This window comes from Lissotriton vulgaris, chromosome 7 (genome assembly GCF_964263255.1).
Source record: "Lissotriton vulgaris chromosome 7, aLisVul1.2, whole genome shotgun sequence".
Taxonomy (NCBI): domain Eukaryota; kingdom Metazoa; phylum Chordata; class Amphibia; order Caudata; family Salamandridae; genus Lissotriton; species Lissotriton vulgaris.
This window is the reverse complement of record NC_141695.1, coordinates 89600089-89626785: the sequence shown is the minus strand read 5'-3', so window position 1 is coordinate 89626785 and position 26697 is coordinate 89600089. Positions and strand designations below refer to the sequence as shown.

The 26697-nt window shown below is 54.0% G+C and overlaps 1 protein-coding gene across 3 annotated transcripts in view; it reads right to left on the bottom strand.

Moving 5' to 3' along the window:
• LOC147700862 (rap1 GTPase-activating protein 1-like) overlaps window positions 1–26697 on the bottom strand; it is a 332204-nt gene that overhangs the window by 148333 nt on the left and 157174 nt on the right. For all 3 annotated transcript variants that reach the window (XR_015297415.1, XM_086929761.1, XM_086929762.1), the window contains exons 2-3: window positions 21882–21914; window positions 10040–10133 (exon numbers count right to left, since the gene is read on the bottom strand). The gene's annotated coding sequence lies outside the window, so the exon portion shown is untranslated. The remainder of the gene's footprint in view (window positions 1–10039; window positions 10134–21881; window positions 21915–26697) is intronic.

Below are 26697 nucleotides of genomic sequence, written 5' to 3'. Positions count from 1 at the left end.
GGACCTCACGGAGGTCTGCCTGAGAAAACTCGGAGAAAAAGGACCATCGGCAAGAGGCTGAGAGGCAATAGTGTCCCGGGCCCCTGGGGGCCCCGGCGGGCAGACCCCGGGACTGCCTTCCCCCTCTCAGCATGGCCGGACCTCACGGAGGTCTGCCTGAGCAAACTCGGAGAAAAAGGACCACCGGCAAGGGGCTGAGAGGCAGGAGCGTCCCTGGGCCCCAGCGGGTGGGCCCCAGGACTGCCTTCCCCCTCACAGCATGGCCGGACCTCACGAAGGCCTGTCTGAAAAAAATCAGAAAAGAAAAAGGACCACCGGCAAGGGGCTGAGAGGTAGGAGCGTATCCGGGCCCCTGGGGGCCCCATGCAGGCGGGCCCCGGGACTGCCTTCCCCCTCTCAGCATGGCCGGACCTCACGGAGGTCTGCCTGAGAAAACTCGGAGAAAAAGGACCATCAGCAAGGGGCTGAGAGGCAGGAGCATACCCTGGACCCGGGGGGCCCCGGCGGCAGACCCCAGGACTGCCTTTCCCTCTCAGCATGGCCGGACCTCACGGAGGTCTGCCTGAGAAAACTCAGAGAAAAAGAACCATCGATCGGCAAGAGGCTGAGAGGCAGGAGCGTACCTGGGCCCCTGGGTGCCCCGGCGGGCGGGCCCTGGGACTGCCTTCCCCTGATACCCCTCACAGAGGTCTGACTGACCCTCTCCCTAGTAATCCGGAGGAAAATTACCCCATTTTCTTGTAATCCCTGCACTCGAGGTTACAGAGGGGACCCAATGCGCGAAGGTATCCGACCTCCTAGAGCCCTCGCTGGGATCAGGGAGGCAAATGGCACCCCATCGGGACTTCCAGGGAAGCCCAGCCATCTGGTCGCCCCATAGGGAAGCATTGAGGGCGACCAGATGGCCGATGGGATCTGGGCAACCAGATGGCCGAGGGAATCTGGGCGACCAGATGGCCGGGCACAAAAGGGAAGCCATCTGGACACCCTGTGCCCCAACGAAGGAGTGAGCGGGCGCTGGGGCATAGCAGACCGGAGGCCCGGGGCCCCAGCTGGGCCCCAGCCATGGAGGCTGCAAGGGGGCCCCCGACAGGACCTCCAGCCTGGGGCCCACGCACACTTCGACAAGCAGGAGAGGCCTGCCCGGGCACAACGGAACCCCGTTGGCAGTGCGGCAGGCCCGGGGACAGGGTCCAGGGCCCGAGCACCCGACCCAGCTGGGGCTCCCAGGCCCGGAGGCGCAGGGGAAGCCTCCCCGGGCCTGCTGGACACCATCCCGGACACCCAGCCACGCGGCAGGACCCAGGACGGAGCCCGGGGTGACAATGCCGCCCTCCCCTTGGCCCGCAGGGGCCCCGGATGGAGCTCCTGAACCCAGCCAAGCAAGGGGAGGCATCCCGGGCACAACAGAACCCCATCTGGGGCCTTTGGCAGTGCGGCAGGCTGGGGGACAGTGCCTAGGGCCGGAGCACCCGACCTAGGGCCAGGCCAGGCCCCTGGCCCCAGCCAGGGGCCCCGAGTCCGGAGGCGCAGGGGGAGCAGGGGGACCCTGTCCTGGACACCCTGCCATGTGGCAGGACTCAGGACGGAGCCCCGGGTGGGGAGGCCGCCCTCCCCGGAGCCATTGGGGGGGGGCCCCGGCCGAAGCTCCTGAAATCAGCCAAGCTAGGGTAGGCTCCCCAGGCACAACAGAACCCGGGCCTTTGGCAGTGCCGGCAGGCCGGGGGACAGGGCCCAGGGCCGGAGCAGCCGGCCCTGGGCCCGGCGGGGCGCCTGGAGCCAGTAAGGGGGCCCTTAGGCCCAGAGGTGCAGGGGACACTTCCCCAGGCCCTCCCGGACCCCGTCCATGGCATCCTGCCACGCGGTAGGCCCGGGGACGGACTCGGGCTGGGGCGGCATCCTGGCCCATCCAGCTGCCGGCTGAGGACCGCTAGGCCGAGAGGGGTCCCAGAGTACATTGTCCCTAGTAATCCGGAGGAAGGCTACCCCTCTTTCTGGGAACAAGTGCGCACCGCACGGCTCAGGGGACCCTAGGCGCGAACGTGCCCGACCTCCTGGAGCCCTGGCTGGGATCCAGGAGGCGAATGGCATGTCATTGGGACTTCCAGGGAAGCCCGGCCATCTGGTCGCCCCATTGGGAAGCATTGGGTGTGACCAGATGGCTGAGTGGAAAGGTGCGACCAGATGGCCGGGACCGACATGACACCAATCTGCCTGCCCCAAGCCTCCACGGGAGGGCTCCTGCCTGCCCTTCCAGGGCTCCGGGGCTGTGGGCTCGGGGGCCGCAGGGCCCTGAGGCTCCAGGGCTCCGAGGCTCCAGTGATCCGGGGCTGCAGGGCTCGGGGGCTGCAGGGCTCCGGGGCTGCAGGGCTGCAGGGCTCCGGGGCTCTAGGGGCTCCGGGGCTGCAGGGCTCCGAGGCTCCAGGGCTCCGGGGCTGCAGGGCTCCGGGGCTGCAGGGCTCGGGCTGCAGGGCTCCGGGGGCTGCAGGGCTCGGGGTGCAGGGCTCCGGGGGCTGCAGATCTCCGAGGCTCCGGGGCTCCCGGGGCTCCCGGGCTCCAGGGCTGCAGGGCTCCCGGGCTGCAGGGCTCCAGAGCTGCAGGGCTTCGGGGCTGCAGGGCTCCGGGGCTCCCGGGCTGCAGGGCTCCTGGGCCGCAGGGCTCCAGGGCTGCAGGGCTCCAGGGCTCCGGTGCCGCAGGGCTCCGGGGCGGCAGGGCTCAGGGGGGGCTCTGAAACCGCACGCTGGGCCTCAGGCATGGGGAGGACTGCCTGGGACCATGGAGCCTGTCCCGGGTACTTTGCCACGCGGCGGGCTGGAGGAGGGAGCCCCGGACGCCTGGGAGGTGTTGCCCAGTCATCGCCCATCTGGTCTCCGGCAGGGAACCACCAGCCCCGGAAGGGTGTCCGAGCATACCCTTGCCCCTAGTAATCCGGAGGAAGGCTACCCCTCTTTCTGGGAACCCGTGCGTGCCGAGTGACGGAGGGGACCCAGGGCGCCAACGTGCCCGACCTCCTGGAGCCCTGGCTGGGATCCGTGAGGCGAATGGCACCTCATCGGGACCTCCAGGGAAGCCCGGCCATCTGGTCGCCCCATTGGAAAGCATTGGGTGCGACCAGATGGTCGAGTGGAAAGGTGCGACCAGATGGCCGGGACCGACATAACGCCAATCTGCCTGCCCCGAGCCTCCACGGGAGGGCTCCCGCCTGCCCTTCCAGGGCTCCAGGGCTGCAGGGCTCGGGCCTGCAGGGCTCGGGCCACAGGGCTTCGAGGCTCCAGGGCTCCGAGGCTCCAGGGATCTGGGGCTGCAGGGCTCGCTGGCTGCAGGGCTCCAGGACTGCAGGGCTTCGGGACTCCAGGGCTCGGGGGCTGCAGAGCTCCGGGGGCTGCAGGGCTCCGGGGCTCCAGGGCTCCCAGGGCTCCAGGACTGCAGGGCTCCTGGGCTGCAGGGCTCCGGGGCTCCAGGGGCTGCAGGGCTCGGGGGCTGCAGGGCTCGGGGGCTGCAGGGCTCCGGGGCTGCAGGGCTCCGAGGCTCCGAGGCTGCAGGGCTCCGAGGCTCCAGGGCTCCGGGGCTGCAGGGCTCCGGGGCTGCAGGGCTCCGGGGCTGCAGGGCTCCGGGGCTGCAGGGCTCCGGGGCTGCAGGGCTCTGGGGCTGTAGGGCTCCCGGACTCCAGGGCTCCCGGGGCTCCGTGGCTCCCGGGCTGCAGGGCTCCGGGGCTGCAGGGCTCCAGGGCTGCAGGGCTCCGGGGTTGCAGGGCTCTGGGACTCCAGGGCTCAGGGGCTGTAGGGCTCCGGGACTCCAGGGCTCCCGGGGCTCCAGGGCTCCCGGGCTGCAGGGCTCCTGGGCCACAGGGCTCCAGGGCTCCGGGGCTGCAGGGCTCCAGGGCTCAGGGGGGGCTCTGAAACAGCACGCTGGGCATCAGGCATGGGGAGGACTGCCCGGGACCCATGGAGCCCGTCCCGGGTACTTTGCCACACCGCGGGCTGGAGGAGGGAGCCCCGGACCCCTGGGAGGTGTTGTCAGGTCATTGCCCATCTGGTCCCCGGCAGGGAACCGCCAGCCCCGGAAGGGTGTCTGGGCATACCCTTGCCCCTAGTAATCCGGAGGAAGGCTACCCCTCTTTTTGGAACCCGTGCATCCCGAGTGACGGAGGGGACCCAGGGTGCCAACGTGCCCGACCTCCTGGAGCCCCGGCTCAGATCCGGGAGGTGAATGGCACCTCATCAGGACTTCCAGGGAAGCCTGGCCATCTGGTCGCCCCATTGGAAAGCATTGGGTGCAACCAGATGGCCGAGTGGAAAGGTGCGACCAGATGGCGGGGACCGACATGACGCCAATCTGCCTGCCCCGAGCCTCAGCGGGAGGGCCCCCGCCTGCCCTTCCAGGGCTCCGGGGCTCGGGGGCCGCAGGGCTTTGAGGCTCCAGGGATGCGGGGCTGCAGGGCTCCAGGGCTGCAGTCCTCTGGGTCTGCAGGGCTCCGGGGCTCTGGGGCTGCAGGGCTCCGAGGCTCCAGGGCTCCGAGGCTCCAGGGATCCGGGGCTGCAGGGCTCGGGGGCTGCAGGGCTGCAGGGCTCTGGGGCTACAGGGCTCCGAAGCTGCAAGGCTCTGGGGCTGCAGGGCTCCGGGGCTGCAGGGCTCTGGGGCTGCAGGGCTCCGGGGCTGCTGGGCTGCAGGGCTCCAGGGCTCCGGGGCTGCAGGGCTCCGAGGCTCCAGGGCTCCAAGGCTCCAGGGATCCTGGGCTGCAGGGCTCAGGGGCTGCAGGGCTCCAGGGCTACAGGGCTCCGAGGCTGCAGGACTCCGGGGCTCCAGGGCTCGGGGGCTGCGGGGCTGCAGGGATCCGGGGCTGCAGGGCTCTGGGACTCCAGGGCTCGGGCTGCAGGGCTCCGGGGGCTGCAGGGCTCCGGGGGCTGCAGGGCTCCGGGGGGCTGCAGGGCTCCAGGTCTCCAGGGCTCCCGGGGCTCCAGGGCTCCTGGGCTCAAGGGCTGCAGGGCTCCCAGGCTGCAGGGCTCCTGGGCCGCAGGGCTCCAGGGCCGCAGGGCTCCAGGGCTCCGGTGCTGCAGGGCTCCGGGGCGGCAGGGCTCAGGGGGGGCTCTGAAACCCCACGGTGGGCCTCAGGCATGGGGAGGACTGCCTGGGACCCATGGAGCCTGTCCCGGGTACTTTGCCACGCGGCGGGCTGGAGGAGGGAGCCCCGGACGCCTGGGAGGTGTCGCCCGGTCATCGCCCATCTGGTCCCCGGCAGGGAACCACCAGCCCCGGAAGGATGTCCGGGCATACCCTTGCCCCTAGTAATCCGGAGGAAGGCTACCCCTCTTTCTGGGAACCCGTGCGTGCCGAGTGATGGAGGGGACCCAGGGCGCCAACGTGCCCGACCTCCTGGAGCCCTGGCTGGGATCCGGGAGGCGAATGGCACCTCATCGGGACTTCCAGGGAAGCCCGGCCATCTGGTCGCCCCATTGGAAAGCATTGGGTGCGACCAGATGGCCGAGTGGAAAGGTGCGACCAGATGGCCGGGACCGACATGACGCCAATCTGCCTGTCCCGAGCCTCCACGGGAGGGCTCCCGCCTGCCCTTCCAGGGCTCCAGGGCTCAGGGCTCGGGCCGCAGGGCTCGGGGCCACAGGGCTCCGAGGCTCCAGGGCTCCGAGGCTCCAGGGATCTGGGGCTGCAGGGCTCGATGGCTGCAGGGCTCCACGGCTGCAGGGCTTCGGGACTCCAGGGCTCGGGGGCTGCAGGGCTCCGGGGGCTGCAGGGCTCCGGGGCTCCAGGGCTCCTAGGGCTCCAGGACTGCAGGGCTCCCGGGCTGCAGGGCTCCCGGGCTGCAGGGCTCCCGGGCTGCAGGGCTCTGGGGCTCCTGGGGCTGCAGGGCTCCGAGGCTCCAGGGCCCGGGGCTGCAGGGCTCCGGGGCTGCAGAGCTCCGGGGCTGCAGGGCTCCGGGGCTGCAGGGCTCCCGGGGCTCCAGGGCTCCCGGGCTGCAGGGCTCCGGGGCTGCAGGGCTCCAAGGCTGCAGGGCTCTGGGGTTGCAGGGCTCTGGGACTCCAGGTCTCAGGGGCTGTAGGGCTCCGGGACTCCAGGGCTCCCGGGGCTCCAGGGCTCCCGGGCTGCAGGGCTCCTGGGCCACAGGGCTCCAGGGCTCCGGGGCTGCAGGGCTCAGGGGGGGCTCTGAAACAGCACGCTGGGCATCAGGCATGGGGAGGACTGCCCGGGACCCATGGAGCCCGTCCCGGGTACTTTGCCACACCGCGGGCTGGAGGAGGGAGCCCCGGACCCCTGGGAGGTGTTGCCAGGTCATCGCCCATCTGGGCCCCGGCAGGGAACCGCAGCCCCGGAAGGGTGTCTGGGCATACCCTTGCCCCTAGTAATCCGGAGGAAGGCTACCCCTCTTTTTGGAACCTGTGCATGCCGAGTGACGGAAGGGACCCAGGGTGCCAACGTGCCCGACCTCCTGGAGCCCCGGCTCAGATCCGGGAGGTGAATGGCACCTCATCAGGACTTCCAGGGAAGCCCGGCCATCTGGTCGCCCCATTGGAAAGCATTGGGTGCAACCAGATGGCCGAGTGGAAAGGTGCGACCAGATGGCGGGGACCGACATGACGCCAATCTGCCTGCCCCGAGCCTCAGCGGGAGGGCCCCCGCCTGCCCTTCCAGGGCTCCGGGGCTCAGGGGCCGCAGGGCTTTGAGGCTCCAGGGACGCGGGGCTGCAGGGCTCCAGGGCTGCAGTCCTCCGGGTCTGCAGGGCTCCGAGGCTCCGGGGGTGCAGGGCTCCGAGGCTCCAGGGCTCCGAGGCTCCAGGGATCCGGGGCTGCAGGGCTCGGGGGCTGCAGGGCTGCAGGGCTCCGGGGCTACAGGGCTCCGAGGCTGCAAGGCTCTGGGGCTGCAGGGCTCTGGGGCTGCAGGGCTCTGGGGCTGCAGGGCTGCGGGGCTGCAGGGCTCCGGGGCTCCGGGGCTGCAGGGCTCCGAGGCTCCAGGGCTCCAAGGCTCCAGGGATCCTGGGCTGCAGAGCTCAGGGGCTGCAGGGCTCCAGGGCTCCAGGGCTCCAGGGCTCCGAGGCTGCAGGGCTCCGGGGCTCCAGGGCTCGGGGGCTGCGGGCTGCAGGGATCCGGGGCTGCAGGGCTCCGGGACTCCAGGGCTCGGGCTGCAGGGCTCCGGGGGCTGCAGGGCTCCGGGGGCTGCAGGGCTCCGGGTCTCCAGGGCTCCCAGGGCTCCAGGGCTCCTGGGCTCAAGGGCTGCAGGGCTCCCAGGCTGCAGGGCTCCAGGGCTGCAGGGCTCAGGGGCTGCAGGGCTATGGGGCTCCCCGGCTCCAGGGCTGCAGGGCTCCCGGGCTCCAACCAGGCCACGGAGATCAGGGAGCCTGCCCGGGCACACGGACCCTCAGGACACGCACCCGTTTTCCACGATTTTTTTCCAAAATTCTGCATAGTGTACGTAGTGGCGCTACGCAAACTACGCCCAGCCCTGATTATAAGCCAAGCTTTATCACTAAATTCATTTTCTTTAAAGTGCACCTTTTGCCAATCATTTTTCAATTTCTTTCTCGGGTGGAGAACCCACCCTGATCCCCATGTTTTCCCTTTAAGCGTGCTCACGTCGCTCACTAGATAAAAGTCATATCCAACATTTACGCCCTACCACTTTCAAATGTCTCCAGCCACCACTGCTCCTGGTGCATTTTAAAAGGATATTGCAAGCCACTGAGGAGTTCCCATCCTCCTAGAATGAAAGTCTACTTTCAATATTGTTGGATGGTAACGATACTCTGTAGTTGCCTACAGTATTCTGAAATGTACAAATGGGGGACTTTATCCCATATAATATAGGTCTGTCTCTACTCTAAAGACTCTTTTAATTCTTCCTTTTTTGGGATTTGTATTTTTTATTATGTGTTTCTTTAGCATTACCCAGTACTTTACTCTGCGTTAATACATCCTTGCCATGGTGAATTACATTTAATAATTTGAGGGCCATTCCCCCCGAGAAGGGTTCGGCAAGGGAGCGGCGTGATGAAGTTTTCTCTGTGGGTCATTTAGCAAATTAGCTGCACAAACCTGATTGACTCCAAAACAAGGCCATTCTAAAATATTAATACATCATGCAAGTTACATTACACTTCAAATATGAATATTGCATTTATTTAAAAGCAATTAGGTTAAATTCAATGCAGAGATGAGGAAAACAAATGATAGATCCTCTGTACTAGACGGGAGAAGAACTTTTACCACAACCCCGTGGGACCATCAGAAGTAATTTCATATGCCTGCTATTACTAAGGAAAGCCCACTTTGTAGCTGACAGCAGAAGGTGACCTTGTCAGCCAAAGTGACATTGAAGTCTGAAGAGCGACCAACATCACACAGGGTTAAAAACAGCCGAGTCCAAAATGAACACGTGCACTACCCACTGAGCTATTGTTCCGAATGCTAACCATGCACATCCGCGTGGAATGATACAATGTTTTCTTATTTTGCAGTTGTTTGATAGTGAAACAGATTAGATACTACCCCAAGAGTGTTGAAAACATGACTTGTGATGTCATGCGCAATGTGTCATGGTACTTATTTACATAAAAGACACACAAAAGGGTAACTGTTCAATGTGATCCATAACGCTGCCTAAGAAATAAACCAGGCACTAGGAGGAAACGTGTCTTGTACAAGTCACCAGAACCCCAAAACCTCATTGCTCCACACACATTTTAGAAAAAAGTATATACACTTCGAATAGGGATATGGCATTTATTTAAAAGAAATTAGGTTAAAATCAATGTGGTGGTAAGGAAAAAAAGTAAACAAAGATACACCCTCTATACTAGCAGGGAGAAGAGAAACAGAACCCTTAAAAACTACATCCTACCGCCACCCTCCAGATTTTCACTACAAACCCAAGGGATCATCAGAAGTGGTTTCATATGCTCTCTATTACTAAGGAAAGCCCGCTTTGTAGCTGACATCAATAAGGTGACTTTGTCAGCCAAAGTGAACAGGCGCACTATCTACTGAGCTATTGTTCCAAATGATAACAATGGGCACCCAGCTGTCTTACTTATTTTTCACTTGTTTAATAGTGAAACAGATTAGATACCTGCCCAAGAGTGTTGTACTACTGTGCAGTATTACGAAACATGATCTGTGATGTCATGTGCGATTCAATTTAAATGGTGTCTATTTACTCAAGAGACACACAAAAGGGTAACTGTTCAATGTGATCCATAAAGCCACTGAGGACATAAACCACGCATAAGAAGGATATGTGACTTGCACATGTCACCAGAACCCCGAAACAGCTTTATTGGACCATAAAACTTGTTCCACTAGCGTTGTTTTTTCAAATTATACGTCAAAGGACCCGCCACGCATAACCTGCCTTGCCACTGTTGAGTCACCGGGAAGGCTTCCCAGCCATCAGAAGCAAGCCGCTGGGAGCAGCGATGGGTGCTGAAGATGAACAAGCACCAAAGACTGAAGCAGGAAACAATAAAAAATAAAAACAAGCAAGCTGCGCGGAGTGGAAAGATAACGTAGTGCGGCGGAGCAAAACATATGGCTGATAGTGAAAGGATCCATGTCTCAGGGGCAGTCTCCAGGGAGGGAAAAAACCAGCCTAAAGGCAGGACAATGTAAACTACCCACCAATAAAACTAAAGGAATTTCGAAAGGCAGATGAAACCACTGATGAAAAGTGTTGGATGTGTTCAAAGCCTACAGAGTGACTGCAGCATGTCTCAAATCCTGCGCATGCACGCTGCCTAGGCTCGACCTAAAAAGGGCTCAGTACTGGGGGTGGTGTGGTGAAAGCATAAGGGGTTAAGTGCATGAGATTGATAGTGCAATGCTTACAGTCTGCCAGCACTAAACTTACAATTGAAATCCTCCTCAAAAAAATGTATTAATAATACATGAATAGTATACATATCAGTGCGGCAAGAAAAGATGGGAAGCAAATTAGCTATGGCTGAAGACCTCCTGCGATGCCTATAGCGAGACCTGCTTTGGTTCTAATCCACAACCAATCAAAGGGGAGAGAGTAAGGGAAGTATGATCCTTACCTTATGAATACTGGGGAGAAGGGGGGAACGCGGATCTTGGGTGGGCGAGTCTAAGACATCGGTGATGCAATGCTCGACATCATCGGATTGCCTGCTAATAAGGAGAGAGAAATCGTGTCAGAATTTGCACAGTATGCCAACCCCACCTGTTTCACTCCTCTTCACATCCTTCCAGTCTATTAAATGCTCACCTGCTCAGTTCCTGGCATAGCTAACTTAATCAGGTGTATTGTTTGCAGTTGTTATATAGCGCAAACTTGACATAAAGGTATTGGAGCGCTTTGCATGAGCACCAGTTACATTACACAAGGACACATTCATTTTTGGCAGGCACAGAAGATTAAGTGATTTGCTCAGAATAACAGCATATTGTGCCGAGGCGGAGACTCGAACCTGGTTCCCTTAGTTCCAGAGTCAGCTGCTCTGATGATTACGCCAGAACCTCTCTCCGGGCTCAGTTAGTTCTGTACCATTTTATTAGATAATATTAACATCTCTGATTTTGAGGTCTTAGAAATGGCAGAAACATGATACAAATAGCTTTCTAAAAACATGCTATGTCATATCCATTCAGCCAAAAGTTCTCAACCCCTTCTACTGACTCACAGATGAGCACTTTTGGAATGCACTCATACAGGTTTGCTGGGAAAACAACTGCGACCAGCCAACACCCCCGATTTAAATGATTTAAGCAGAGACAATGACTGTAGCAATCTCCCAATTCAACCTCCCTGCACTCAAATAAATAAGGGAATTCATTCTGCTTTTGTTTCCTTTAAACGTTCCTCTTTGCAGTCCCTTAATGCTGGGAGGCCAACACTGCCCACCCACTATGCACGGGGAACATCCATTACAACGCATTCATTACATCGCACTGCTTTTACATTGCAGCTGGTACAACGCAAAACGCAACTGCCTTTACATCGTATGCCATTACAACGCATGCCATTAAGACGCATGTCACTACAACGCATGCCATTACAATGCATACCATTACAACGCATGCAATTACAATGCATTATAAGGTAAGTAATAGAGATTTTTTAGTTTTAGGGTGGGTATGGGTTTTAGGGTTGATAGGACTAGTAATTTTTTGTCCTACACTATCCAACACTTTCCCTACTGTTGCACTTACTGGAGTGGGAATAGTAATTTTTACCCCTACACTATCCAAACCTTACCCTACTGTTGTCCTTAACCCCTTCCATGCTGATGACGAACCCCAGCCGTCATGCACTACGGTGCTCGTGTGCTGATGACGGCTGGAGTTCGTCACGGCCCGCCCCTGTTCGTGTTAGTTACAGCACACCAGGGGAATCGCGGCCGCATGGAAGGGGTTAAAGTATTATGGGTTGTAATGGTTTGCGTTGTAATGGTATGCGTTGTAATGGAAAGCGTTGCAATAGTAATTTTTAAAAATGCATTGTAATAGCATGCGTTGTAAAATCATGCGATGTAATGTTAGCTGCGATGTAAAAATCCTGTTTAAAAGCACGTGTTGTAATTGTTTGCATTGTAACATCATATATTCACTATGCACGCAGTTATAGGAAGCATCCGTGGCTTCTTCCTCACTAAGTAAGCACATTGCCAATGTTGAAGAGGTGCTTGGCGGGGAGTCCATCTCCAGAAGGAAAGGTGCTTTGTGGTGATGGGTGGGGTGAGGAAGCGGCGGCCACACACCTACCACCAGAGCCAAGCTTCGGGTGGAGAGAGTTGGTGCAATGTCTAAACTTTTAGACTACGAATTAATGAGACCTGAGTCCTAGCTCTGCCTTCACCTCATTGTGTGATCCTAAGTAAATGGATTCACCTGTCTTCAACCCCCCAGGTGGTCTCCTTTCCCCCTTCTCCCCCCACCCCCACCATGAGGCCCTCAAAGGCAGCTTGACGAGCTGCTGGACAGCATGAAAGCAGCTGCATCTTTTGACTAGAAGCCTGCTCTGCCCCACTATTGATTAAATAGGAAGCTGTTGACAAACAAAGGTAGGAGCTGGTGGAGGGAGCAGCACACAGGCCCCTCTGGGAGCCTCAGGTATCTACAAAGAAGATAGAACGTGCACTGTTTGTCCCCATAAACACCCCTATAGTCATTGGGCCAACACACCTGCCAGGTCAGAACAATGTCAAGATGGAACCAAAGCTTCCTGGGTGTGAAGGGATGCTCAGGGCTCCAGTGTGGTGTAGTGAATAGAGGGCTGATGACACCACTATACACTACTGTCTCTACTTTTCACTTTTTTTTATTTACTTTACCTACTTTTCTGTAACAATAAAAGAAAAAGTATTATCAAAGCCAGCAGGTCTGGGATAAATGTGCCACTGCACTGATATATAGTGCTAGCATATTCAAACATAACGCGTAGCGCCATGGGGCTGGGTGTGGAGAATGCGATTGTGGGTGAGTGGAAGGGCAGGAGACAGAAGCATGGGAGGGCACAGCACAGCTGTTAAATGAATGAATGCCCACTTACATGTGTGCCAGCGCTCCTTGACAGCACGGGCCCAATACCCCAAGAGCCTCCGCACTCATGGCGGAGTCTTCCCTCTTGTGCGTAATCTCCTCCACTGTGGAGCCACCGCCCTCATGGCGGAGTCTTCACTCTTGTGAGGTAATCTCGTCCACTGTGGAGCCTCCGCACTCATGGCGGAGTCTTCCCTCTTGTGCGTAATCTCCTCCACTGTGGAGCCACCGCCCTCATGGCGGAGTCTTCACTCTTGTGAGGTAATCTCCTCCACAGTGGAGCTACCGCTCTCATGGCGGAGTCTTCACTCTTGTGAGGTAATTTCCTCCACAGTGGAGCTACCGCTCTCATGGCGGAGTCTTCACTCTTGTGAGGTAATCTCCTCCACAGTGGAGCTACCGCTCTCATGGCGGAGTCTTCCCTCTTGTGCGTAATCTCCTCCACTGTGGAGCCTCCGCACTCATGGCGGAGTCTTCCCTCTTGTGCGTAATCTCCTCCACTGTGGAGCCTCCGCACTCATGGCGGAGTCTTCCCTCTTGTGCGTAATCTCCTCCACTGTGGAGCCTCCGCACTCATGGCGGAGTCTTCCCTCTTGTGCGTAATCTCCTCCACAGTGGAGCTACCGCTCTCATGGCGGAGTCTTCGCACTTGTGACGGAATCTCCATGACCATGGAGCCTCCACCACCAGTGAGGGGGCCCTTTGTGAATCTGTCTGTATGTGCATGCGGCCATTTTAGGTTCAGCTGAAGCTCATCCCGATATATAATCGCTGATATACCCTTTTCATGTCAACATATGAAAATGTAGTACAAGACAGAAACTAAACTTAGATAGAAGGGGGTCTGGAAAGAACAGCCTGTTGAGTGGTATGGAGGTTGCCGGGGCGCCCAGGGAGGCACAGACACATCAGCAGAACATGGAAGGAAGCAATGAGAAGCAGGAAGAAGGGGAGGTACGTCTGTACCCCAGCCGGGATGGTGGCTTGGAGCTAAGGATGCTGCTAGAATAATATGGGGACTCAATGCTGGGCACGCAGGGACCAACGAGCGGGAACAGCGGAACGAGGCAACCAGAAGCAGAGATAAAATAGTCCCACGGAAGCAGAGACCCCCGACTACTACACACCAGAAGAATTCACCAGCTTCGAAATTGATCTACCTGAGCTTTCTTTGGCTTAACGATGTAATGCTCTGCGGCCCATTTTTTACTTGCCCCTGGTGATTGATATACAGCTTCCTTATGGCTTAGTGTCTGGAGACACTTACGTTGTCCATACTTCGCTGGTTCATCATGGAGCGGGCGGGTTTTATCTACATTTCATTGTACTTCTGACCCTCTTGAAGTCAACCTATGACTGAGTCACTGTTTTTTTCCTGCTAGTCCGTGCCATCTAAATTATGTTTACTTGCATAGATATATTGTGACAAAAAAGCCCCCGACACCACTTTGTAAATATATATTCGAGAAACCTCGAAGGGAACCTGACCACCTCATGAATTGTACCTTCTGCGCCCTGACGAAGGAATTATTGGTCTAAATGGCCACTCTAAAACAGGCGTCAGCACTGTTTGTTTGTTGTTCTATTATCATGTTTTGAAATATTTATTGTGCGATCTTTGTAATGATGGTCTGTTGGATGTATTGTTTTTCTCTTTATTTTGGTATGTCTGATTTGCTTGGTGTGTTTGTGAGCTGTGGTGTTGCTATGTTTGTGCTGATTTTGTACTATGTCACGATGGGGCTGCTCCAGAGATGTTATGTATAGGAATGATTAAGATTTGTTATAACTGGATTTATATATAAAACTCCAAAAAGAAGTATTTTGATCAAATAAATTAAGAAAAGAATACTATCTGTGGGACAATTATGTTATTTGTATTTTTGGATGTATCACCTATATATTAACTAATTTTTAGGGGGAGGTCTGTTGTCATTGTTCTGAGATAACATAGTTCAACATGCTTTGTAATGTAAGCAGTCACTTGGTGGTGGAAGGATACACCCATTAGCCAACAGCATAAAGTAAAATAGTCCCATTCACTGGGGTGAGACAATCTCTGATTGACCAAGTCTGAAGCCACTGCTTGAAGGCGAGGGAGCTAAAGGCCCTGTACGTTTATTAAAAACATTATATTTGTTCGCTATTGACATCTGATTGTCAAAACCAAGACCTATCAAAAAGTTCAATTTGAGAGCAGAAAAGTCACACTCCAAAAGGCATACAGGTGGCAAGCTCTGCAGATAAAAAACATTGTAGTCAGGTGCATTCCTGGTCATGCTCTTTAAAGAAAATTGAAGCTGCATTGAAGATGTAGTGTCAAAATATATAATGATTGCAATTAAATAAAAAGTGAGTTTCATGCTGCATAAGCTGGCAACTATATGGTCAGCTAGATGCCCCATTGTTCGATAGAGAGGCGCTATGCAACAACCGGTCATCGGCGGCGTCACAACATGATCAGAGTGCACATTATGTATTGTATTGTATTGTATTGTGTTCTTATATAGCGCTGCTATCACCCTACGGGTATCTTATGCAGATTATATAGATCTTTTTAAGGATGTCAATTGCTCATTCTGCGCAGTCTTTCAAAGGGAAAAACGTATGGTGCAATCTTTCTCAGATAATGCAACTAGAATTTGGAACTCGCTACCTCCAAACCTTTGCACCACCACCTGTTTCCATTTTAACTCTGTAAATATGTAATATGTATTAGCGTAACCTTAAATACTTTAAGTTTTCTAAATAGGTAATTTGTAATGAATATGTAATTTGTAAATGCGCATCCACGCACCATGAGTAGCCATAGTAGCTAAAGGTATTGTAACCTACTACCCTGTTACTCTGACCGGGTCTGGTGGCTCAGTGGACTAATGCATTCACTGCAGGGGCCTGTGTTGACTTAATGGTCACAGGTTCAAATCCCGGTGGGTCCACTCAGCCTTTCATCCATATGAGGTCTAAAAAATGAATACCATTAAGTTGGGTAACAATAAACATCTGTTATTCAGCGCCTTGAAACCCACAGGTGATAAGTGCGGTTTACAAATACACGTGTTATGTTATGTTAATTTCTCATGGCACTCCTCTATTGTAAAGCACTCTGACACCTCTGGGTAATAAACGCTATATAAAAACGTAAAAATAAAATAGTCCTTTCTCTAGTTTGACCATTTGTGTATGCTGTGTGCATAAAGGGGGCAGGGCCAGTGCTCATAATCTGCAATCCAGCCCCTGCCGCATGGTGACAGACCATGACCCTCCTGCCCATCCACATCAAAGCGTTCATGTGATGCCAGCTGCAGACATGCGCATGTGCCTTCTGTTTCTGTCCCACACTTCATGTATGTGTCACCCCTGGGCGGGGCTTAGAATAAGGCTTTCCATCTGAGTTAAGCACTACAAACAGGCCACATACAGCAGCACTCTCCTTCCCCTACCATTGGGCTTGCCACACTGACCCAGCCTGCCTCAGCTGAGCACACAGAGAAAGCTGCATCCATCGTAGTGCAGAAGCAAGGGTGTGCTTTTCTGAGCACAGGTGTGCGTGAGTGCAGGGGACGGGTATGTCGGTGTGAGTGCAGAGGGAGACTTTTGCCCATGTGAGTGCAGGGTGAGATATGTGTCTGTTTCAGTGCAGGGTAAGCAGTGTAGCCCTGTGACTTGATGGTCCGTGGTGTACCCTACTAGGACAGGGCGAGAAGTGTGTTTGTATGAGGGCAGTCCGAGAATTACTCCTGTGTCAATGCAGGGTGAACGGTGTGACCATGTGAGTGCACATTAAATGACCCATTGACATTGCCAATGTTAGTTTGTTTTTTTGTTCAGAAAAAAGCTCTATCAGTTATAGCTGTGCAGTTACATCTGCAAGTGCAAGAATACTCTTGACCAGTAGGTGTCAGCAAAGCATTACAAATTCCTTGTGTTCCTACATAGTCTAAAATCACAGAGCATCTCGCTGAACATCAATAGACCTCAAGCCACTTTGACCTGGGAATACAAAACAGGGATTCTCAAGGAGCAGGTTTCAAAGAATTTAAATACCTTTTGCGCAGGGCTCGAGTCGGGGTACCACGCGGGTGGACGGCGTCCCCCCACTTATTTTAAGGGGTCTTACTGGGTGGACGCTGTCCCCCCTGTGCAAAAGCTGTGCTGAGCTGGCGCTAGCGCTGTCTACAGCTCCGGGTCATGTGCTGAGCCGACAGTTCCCAAAGACAGTATAATTAAGGCCCCAGGCAGGGCGCCTCCACTCCAGCAAGTGAGCCATTACCGACACAGGCACCCCCCCTCCCCCCCCCCCCCCCCCCCCCCCCCCCCCGGCAAGCCCAGTCAGTGATACGTCATGGCTGGAGTCAGGTTACAAAAGCACAAACAGTCCCTCCTTGAGTGCGATTCTGAGCCTCGCCCCGCCTCTCTCGCGCTCCTCCTCTTCAGGGTAAACTGTCTGGTTAGCTAGCTCAGTGGGTAAAAGCAACTGCATTAGACATCAGGGTATGCCTTGCAAGGCTCATGTTTTTTTTCTCACTTTTCCGCCATCTAGTTTTACCCGAGTGCACTGGGCAAAAGTTGGGCTGTTGCAAACTTTGTCTACTAAATAAGACTTTTCTCGATTACGGACATTCTTAGTAGGTCATTGCGTCACTTTTAGATGAGCTGTGTAGAATTATATAACAAAGGTTTCTGCAATATTAGGTACTTGTTGCCGTTTTGTAAATTATTATTATTTTTTTTTTTAACTGAATTTTGAACTGGTTGTCGTTTGCACAGGCGGAATGCGACACGCCAGCGAGGCCGCAAGCCCCCTTCACACAAAAGATAGCCCCCTCCACGCATGAGCGTCCCCCCACTTCTAGTTTTTTTTACCTTTCGTGACGTCACTTCCGGTCGTGCCGTCACTTCACGTATTTGTGTGTCCCCCCCCACTTCTAGGTTTTTTACCTTCCGTGACGTCACTTCCTGTCATGACGTCAGTTCCGTCTCTGAGCGTCCCCCCACTTCTTTATTTAGGACTTGTGCCCTGCTTTTGCGTCCAACGGGGTCTAGTCTAGCTTCCTGAGCTCGCAAAGGAACTTCAAACCAACACGACTTACCCGTTTTTGTAAACAAGACGGACGCTCATAATACCAATCGGTGAAAAAAGGCCCCGCCTCCTTCATGGAGCCATCCAATGGGATAACATAGAGAGTTTCAGGCAATGGACGGATGTACCAACTGGACAGGAACAATAAGATAACACTGAACCACATGAAAACCTACACCTTTCAAGATCACAACACAAGAAACAAGCAAAGAAATGCCAAGAATGATAGTATCACAAAGGCATGGGCGTAGCTTAGATGTGAGTTTCGTGGGTGTGGGGGGGGGGAGTAAATCTTAAATGTTCCCACTAAAAAAGCGGTGTGCCACATGATGACTGAGTGAGATGACCAAGGTTTGGGATGGACTGTTCCTGTGAGGTGCAGGGGCAGTACTGATTTGAATCAGATAGGCCTCGAAGGCTGATTAAGAGTTTGGCAGACAAGGTTCTATGTCACAGCAGCAACTGAGTACCTTGCCCCCCAATCTCATGGTCCAGTCTGAACGCCTGATTTTGGGTCAGGTGTACTGCAAATGTTACTTCCCCATTGTGAAACTTCCTCCAATCGCCAGATCGAGCAGGAGCCATTGGAAATAAGTTGTCCGACCGTCCACCCTATTTAGAGCTGATGGTTGCATGACTTCTTATTAATTGTCCATCAAAACAAGGTGACATCCTGGTCACGTTTATCCTGGTGGTGAGGAATTATAAATCGAAAAATGAAATTAAATGAATTTGTACTTGTGAAGCGCACTTATACCCCAACCGGGGTTTCCTGGCGCTGTATGCATAGCGCTTTGGAACCCTTCCTGGCTTTTCCCTGTGAAATGTTCACTCCTGGGCACCCCCAAGTTGAAGCCAGGCATCCCAGCGCTGTTGGGGCCATTGTGGAAATTAAGCAAGCTATTGCCCAGAGTTGCAGAGTGGGACCCATGATTAGAATAGGCACCGAGGCGAGAATTATCAGGTCAGAGGAAATTGAGCCTAAGACCCGCCGAGGCGGGAATTGAACCCTGTTCCTGGGCCAGACCTCCGCATCAGGGTCTACCGCTCTAACCATTGAGCCACACTTCTCCAATGTCTCCCACACTTCTCCAATATACCCCACACCGTGGTTGAACCTTTCACGGTGTGGGAGACATTCTTTTTTTTGTACATAAACTCCCGATTTAGGAGTTTGTTTTTGAAAAACAAAATACTTTGGAAATTTTGACCACCGGCCACCATGTTTGACAGAGCTATCCTTCAAACGTGTCCTACACTGACAGGAACCGCCATGACAGGAGTTCTTGCCAATGTATAGAGAGGCCCATGGGGCAGAGGATATCTCTAAATTTGGCAAGCAGAAAAAAGTCAGGGTGGCTGTCATAAGAAGTCGCCACCCTGCGTGCCTTTACTCCGTCCGCCATATTTGAATCAGGCCCTCTGTCTAGAGTGGCAGAATGGGTGAAATTCAATGGGTTGGAATGTTACCCCAAACAATTGCCACTGGTTAGACTATTTGAAAGTATTTATCCTCCTTATTTAGCCTCCTAGAAGCCTGAATCCAAGAAAAGGCTCTTGACTAGACCACGTCCTTCCTCTCCCGAAGAACCCAGAGCGTCTTGACTGGACCACGTCCTTCCTCTCCCGAAGAACCCAGAGCATCCGCCTCCCACCCTTCCGATCCGAAGCCACCAACATCATCTGCGGCATCCCCCAGGGCTCATCCCTCAGCCCGACGCTGTTCAACGTCTATATGGCCCCCTCTCACAAATGGCCCGCCATCACAACCTCAACATCATCTCCTACGCCGACGACCCCCCCAACTCATGCGATCCCTCACCAAGGACCCTCGCACCGCCAAAACCAACCTCCACGAGGGAATGAAGGCCATGGCCGACTGGATGAGGAGCAGCCGTTCGAAGCTGAACTCGTACAAGACGGAGGTCCTCATCCTCGGATACACCCCCTCAGCCTGGGATAACTCGTGGTGGCCGACCACACACACTCTATGCAGGAATCCCAGCCAAACACCTATGACGACTACAATGCATCCAAAACGCCTCTGCCCGACTGATCGTCAACGTCCCCCACCGCAGCCACATCACCCCCCCCCCACCTGAGAGACCTATACTGGCTCCCCGTCGACAAGAGGATCACCTTCAAGCTCCTCACCCACGCACACAAAGCACTCCACAATGTTGGACCAGCCTACCTGAACAGCAGACTCAGCTTCCACACCCCCACCCGCCAGCTCCGCTCCACCAGCCTCGCCCTCGCCGCTGTCCCCCGCATCCAACGAACGAGCTCCGGCAGCAGATCCATTTTCTACCTCGCCGCCAAGACCTGGAACACCCTACCCACCCATAGACGGCAGACCCAAGACCTTGCCTTCAGAAAACTCCTCAAGACCTGGCTCTTCGAGCAGTAGCATCCCCCCCTCCCCTCAGTGCCTTGGGACCCTTACGTGTAAGTAGCGCACTTTACAAGTACGCTGATTGATTGATTGATTGATTGATATCCCATCCCCTATTGGGTGTTTGATTGCCAGAGGTATGCTGGAAAATGGCACTGGCACAGCTTTCCAAGCCGAAAGGAGACAATATTTGTCAATTCCAAACTATTACATCCATTCCAGAAGTACTTATGTGGGGCCGATTTACTACTTTTTTTTGCAAAACCGGTCACGGTATATTTAAACTCCAGATCAAAAAAATGAAGAAGTTAAAATCTCAGTGACATCAGGACAATGAGAAAACAAACCACACAGACATTGCATACCCGCCTCAGGGCCCTAGACCCCAATACCAAGCCAAGAATGGATGTATTTGGGAGGCATCACACCCCAACACCCCTTCTGAAGCTGCTCTCCTGCACAAATGTAAATGTATTTGAGCTTACATAGCGCACAGCTACCCACAAAGGGTTTCCCAGCGCTTGCTTAGGGAACCGGTCCTGGTATTCCCCTGTGAGATAACCCCGGCAGGGTATCCCCAAGGTGGAAGTCAGGCATCCCACCGCGAGGGGCCATTGTGGAGATTAAGCAAGATATTGCCCAGAGTCGCAGAGTGTGAACCCGTGAGTCGAGAAGGCACCGGAGCGAGAATTATCGATTCCGTGGAATTTTTGAGCCCAAGACCCGCCGAGACAGGGAATTGAACCCTGGTCCAGGGCCAATCTCAGCTTCCGGGTCTGCCGCCTCTAACCCCTGAGCCACACTTGTAGGTACCGGAACATATCAGTAGACGAGTGGGGAGTAAGCATGTCTGAGTGCAGAATAAGGTGTGTACCTGTGTGATAACACAATGTCGTTGACATAAATATCGATTCCTAAATGTCATCTAGAAAAATGTGTCCCCAATAGAGTAATAATAGAAACTTTACGTCAAATGGAAAGAGATTTTTGTAAATGATATGTATGACCCTAAATGCATGTTAGATGTTATTTCTGTACATGATATTCTGACATACAACCGATAGAGCCCTCTCCACCAAATATTTTGTATTTTGTTGGTCTTATTCAATTGTTAGTATCAACCAGCAAACTAACTAAGCTATCTCGTCAACGAACTGGACAGTACATCACGATTTCTCAGTACTCACCAACATCCACACGCGTGACCTCTCCTCCCATCCTAGGAGGTGGAGTCGCCACTCCAGGCTTTGCCCGGATTTTCTAAAGCATTTGGCAGACACAAAGCGATGCCAAGCCTAGCATGGGTATTTCCTATCAACAGCAGAAGGTGTATTGCGCTGGAATGGTACTTTTTTCTCAGTGCAGAAACCTGCTTGCAGTGCATTGTGTCACGGGGGCATTACTGGGGTGAATACGCATAAAATCGCATAGGTTTTTTTGCAATGTCTGGGCTTTGCATCAATAACAAATGCCTCTTTCAAGCAGGAGTTAGTAAGGGGAAATGGGTTAGTTTCTCAAACAACCTGTTCATTGCATGTTTGCTGAAGTGCACAGCACACGTCCAATGTACAGGATCCTTATGAGTTGGTCTAGATATGGGATTTTGTACTGGAAGGGTATTTTCCCATACACATTCTAGGCTAGACAGTGCACTCTCATCTCTGTACCGTGGAGCAAGCTTGTGCGTTGCACAATACAGCCTGTTTATGCTGCAGCAGATGGGATGCCAGCAGCGGCAGGACAATCTTTGCACTCAAGGCTCTGTGCTGTGTTATCTCCCTTCTGCAATACAGAGCAACAAATGTGGTTGCTGTGCTGCGTTGCATGAAAAATTCATAAATGTAGCCCTTAGTTTGTTAGTTAGTCGGCCCTGCAGGAATAAGCGGCAGAAGGTACTCACCTAGGGGCGGTGCAGGCGAAGAACTTGTCGACCCTGTGAAAACAAGAGAGAGGGGATCAGAAAGAAGTAGAGGAGAACAGCACTGGGTGAGACTAGGCAGCCACAACTGATCCTTCTGCACAGCCTCTCAGCCCTGTTCACAATGCTCCTGCCCACACAGTCCTTTCCCCTGTAATAATGCTCCTTCCTAAACAGCCACTCATCCCTACCTATACTGCTCCTTCCCATAAAGCTCCTGACCCCTGACACTGCTGCCTCTACCCGCACAGCCTGACCCCTGCCAACATACAAATATCCTGACTCCGACTATTCTGCAAATACCCACACAGCCAATCCCTGCCAATACTACATCTACCTGCACAGCCCAACCCTTGCCAAGACTACATCTACCCGCACAGCCCAACCCCTGCCAATACTGCATCTGCCCACACAGCCCAACCCTTGCCAATACTACATCTACCCGCACAGCCCAACCCCTGCCGATACTGCATCTGCCCACACAGCCCAACCCCTGCCAATACTACATCTGCCCACATAGCCCAACCCCTGCCGATACTGCATCTGCCCACACAGCCCAACCCCTGCCAATACTACATCTGCCCACATAGCCCAACCCTTGCCAATACTGCATCTGCCCACACAGCCCAACCCTTGCCAAAACTGCGTCTACCTGCATAGCCCAACCCGTGCCAATACTACATCTACCTGCACAGCCCAACCCTTCCCCAAAACTACATCTACCTGCACAGCCCAACCCTTCCCCAAAACTACATCTACCTGCACAGCCCAACCCTTCCCCAAAACTACATCTACCTGCACAGCCCAACCCTTCCCCAAAACTACATCTACCTGCACAGCCCAACCCTTCCCCAAAACTACATCTGCCCACACAGCCCAACCCTTGCCAAAACTGCGTCTACCTGCATAGCCCAACCCTTGCCAATACTACATCTACCTGCACAGCCCAACCCTTGCCAATACTACATCTACCTGCACAGCCCAACCCTTGCCAATACTACATCTACCTGCACAGCCCACTGAGGAACCAGAATTCGATTTAGGCCTAGTAAAACATGTAGTTACTTTTAGTAATTAGCGTGATGTTCCTAGTAGGCTAATGTAGGGACTCAAACACTAATACGCACACAATATGTGCTAACGTAGGGATTAGTATACACTATGTTACACCTTTTTGCACCTAATCATGGGCAGTACCGCTTGAATAGACCGGCGCCATATTGTGGCCTGGTCAACTCACTGCATTAATGAAAACCTGTCATTGCATTTAGCTCAAGCCGTTCTCCTGAGAAATAGTACCACTGTAGCTACCTGCTGCTTCTGCACGTTAAGCCTGACAAGGTTGTAGGTTGGGGTAGGCTGGATAAGCACATTCCAAGGGGTGCTGTGTGGATTCTCTCGGAGTTAGCAGAAGGGAGTTACCCTCACGACCTTGCTATAATGAGCTGGGCTAAACTAAGGGTGCTTTGTCTCCCATATATGGTCCTTCCCCTGCACCAACCTGTACCAACTTGTATTTTTCCTTCTTAGGTAACGGTTTTGAAATGTAACAGTATATATGTGATCTGTTGATAATGTGCCAGCAGTCTTCTTGGCGGGCCTCGAGGGGTTAGGTCGCAAGGAGCTCCTCTGGCAGAGTTTGTATGTTATAATAAACGATTGGACCTTCTACACTGCCAAATGACTGATTATTGGTAATTGGTGCTGGGGCTGTTTGTAAGTATGGCTCTATTTGGGTTGTAATTTATTTTTCGGTACTTCACCACCGCTAGCCAATACTACATCTACCCGCACAGCCCAACCCTTGCCAATACTGCATCTGCCCACACAGCCCAACCCCTGCCAATACTACATCTGCCCACATAGCCCAACCCCTGCCGATACTGCATCTGCCCACACAGCCCAACCCCTGCCAATACTACATCTGCCCACATAGCCCAACCCTTGCCAATACTGCATCTGCCCACACAGCCCAACCCTTGCCAAAACTGCGTCTACCTGCATAGCCCAACCCGTGCCAATACTACATCTACCTGCACAGCCCAACCCTTCCCCAAAACTACATCTACCTGCACAGCCCAACCCTTCCCCAAAACTACATCTACCTGCACAGCCCAACCCTTCCCCAAAACTACATCTACCTGCACAGCCCAACCCTTCCCCAAAACTACATCTACCTGCACAGCCCAACCCTTCCCCAAAACTACATCTGCCCACACAGCCCAACCCTTGCCAAAACTGCGTCTACCTGCATAGCCCAACCCTTGCCAATACTACATCTACCTGCACAGCCCAACCCTTGCCAATACTACATCTACCTGCACAGCCCAACCCTTGCCAATACTACATCTACCTGCACAGCCCACTGAGGAACCAGAATTCGATTTAGGCCTAGTAAAACATGTAGTTACTTTTAGTAATTAGCGTGATGTTCCTAGTAGGCTAATGTAGGGACTCAAACACTAATACGCACACAATATGTGCTAACGTAGGGATTAGTATACACTATGTTACACCTTTTTGCACCTAATCATGGGCAGTACCGCTTGAATAGACCGGCGCCATATTGTGGCCTGGTCAACTCACTGCATTAATGAAAACCTGTCATTGCATTTAGCTCAAGCCGTTCTCCTGAGAAATAGTACCACTGTAGCTACCTGCTGCTTCTGCACGTTAAGCCTGACAAGGTTGTAGGTTGGGGTAGGCTGGATAAGCACATTCCAAGGGGTGCTGTGTGGATTCTCTCGGAGTTAGCAGAAGGGAGTTACCCTCACGACCTTGCTATAATGAGCTGGGCTAAACTAAGGGTGCTTTGTCTCCCATATATGGTCCTTCCCCTGCACCAACCTGTACCAACTTGTATTTTTCCTTCTTAGGTAACGGTTTTGAAATGTAACAGTATATATGTGATCTGTTGATAATGTGCCAGCAGTCTTCTTGGCGGGCCTCGAGGGGTTAGGTCGCAAGGAGCTCCTCTGGCAGAGTTTGTATGTTATAATAAACGATTGGACCTTCTACACTGCCAAATGACTGATTATTGGTAATTGGTGCTGGGGCTGTTTGTAAGTATGGCTCTATTTGGGTTGTAATTTATTTTTCGGTACTTCACCACCGCTAGCCAATACTACATCTACCCGCACAGCCCAACCCTTGCCAATACTGCATCTGCCCACACAGCCCAGCCCCTGCCAATACTACATCTTCCCACCCCGCCCAACCCCTGCCAATACTACATCAGCCCACACAGCCCAACCCTTGCCAATACTGCATCTGCCCACACAGCCCAACCCTTGCCAAAACTAAATCTACCTGCACAGCCCAACCCTTGTCAATAACACATCTGTCCACACAGTCCAACCCTTGCCACTACTGCATCTGCCCACACAGCCCACCCCTTGCCAATACTACATCTACCCGCACAGCCCAACATTTGCCAGTACTGCATCTGCTCACACAGCCCAGCCCCTGCCAATACTGCATCTGCCCGCACAGCCCAACCCCTGCCAATACTGCATCTGCCCACACAGCCCAACCCTTGCCAATACTACATCTACCCGCACAGCCCAACCCCTGCCAATACTGCATCTGCCCACACAGCCCAACCCCTGCCAATACTACATCTGCCCACAAAGCCCAACACTTGCCAATACTACATCTACCCGCAGAGCCCAACCCTTGCCAATAACACATCTGCCCACAAAGTCCAACCCTTGCCAATACTGCATCTGCCCACACAGCCCAACCCCTTGCCAATACTACATCTACCCGCACAGCCCAACCCATGCCAAGACTACATCTGCCCGCAGAGCCCAACCCTTGCCAATACTAATCTACCTTCACAGCCCATCCCTTGCCAATACTACATCTACCTGCACAGCCCAACCCTTGCCACTACTGCATCTGCCCACAAAGCCCAACCCCTGCCAATACTGCATCTGCCCACAAAGCCCAACCCCTGCCAATACTACATCTGCCCACACAACTCAACCCCTGCCAATACTACATCTACCCGCACAGCCCAACCCCTGCCAATACTGCATCTGCCCACACAGCCCAACCCCTGCCAATACTACATCTGCCCACACAGCCCAACCCTTGCCAATACTACATCTGCCCACACAGCCCAACCCTTGCCAATACTACATCTACCCGCACAGCCCAACCCCTGCCAATACTGCATCTGCCCACAAAGCCCAACCCCTGCCAATACTGCATATACCCACACAGCCCAACCACTGCCAATACTACATCTGCCCACACAGCCCAACCCTTGCCAATACTGCATCTGGCCACACAGCCCAACCCTTGCCAAAACTGTGTCTACCTGCATAGCCCAACCCGTGCCAATACTACATCTACTTGCACAGCCCACCCTTACCAATACTACATCTACCTGCACAGCCCAACCCTTGCCAATACTACATCTACCTGCACAGCCCAACCCTTGCCAATACTACATCTACCTGCACAGCCCACTGAGGAACCAGAATTCGATTTAGGCCTAGTAAAACATGTAGTTACTTTTAGTAATTAGCGTGATGTTCCTAGTAGGCTACTGTAGGGACTCAAACACTAATACGCACACAATATGTAATAACGTAGGGCTTAGTATACACTATGTTACACCTTTTTGCACCTAATCATGGGCAGTACCGCTTGAATAGACCGGCGCCATATTGTGGCCTGGTCAACTCACTGAATTAATGAAAACCTGTCATTGCATTTAGCTCAAGCTGTTCTCCTGAGAAATAGTACCACTGTAGCTAACTGCTGCTTCTGCACGTTAAGCCTGTCAAGG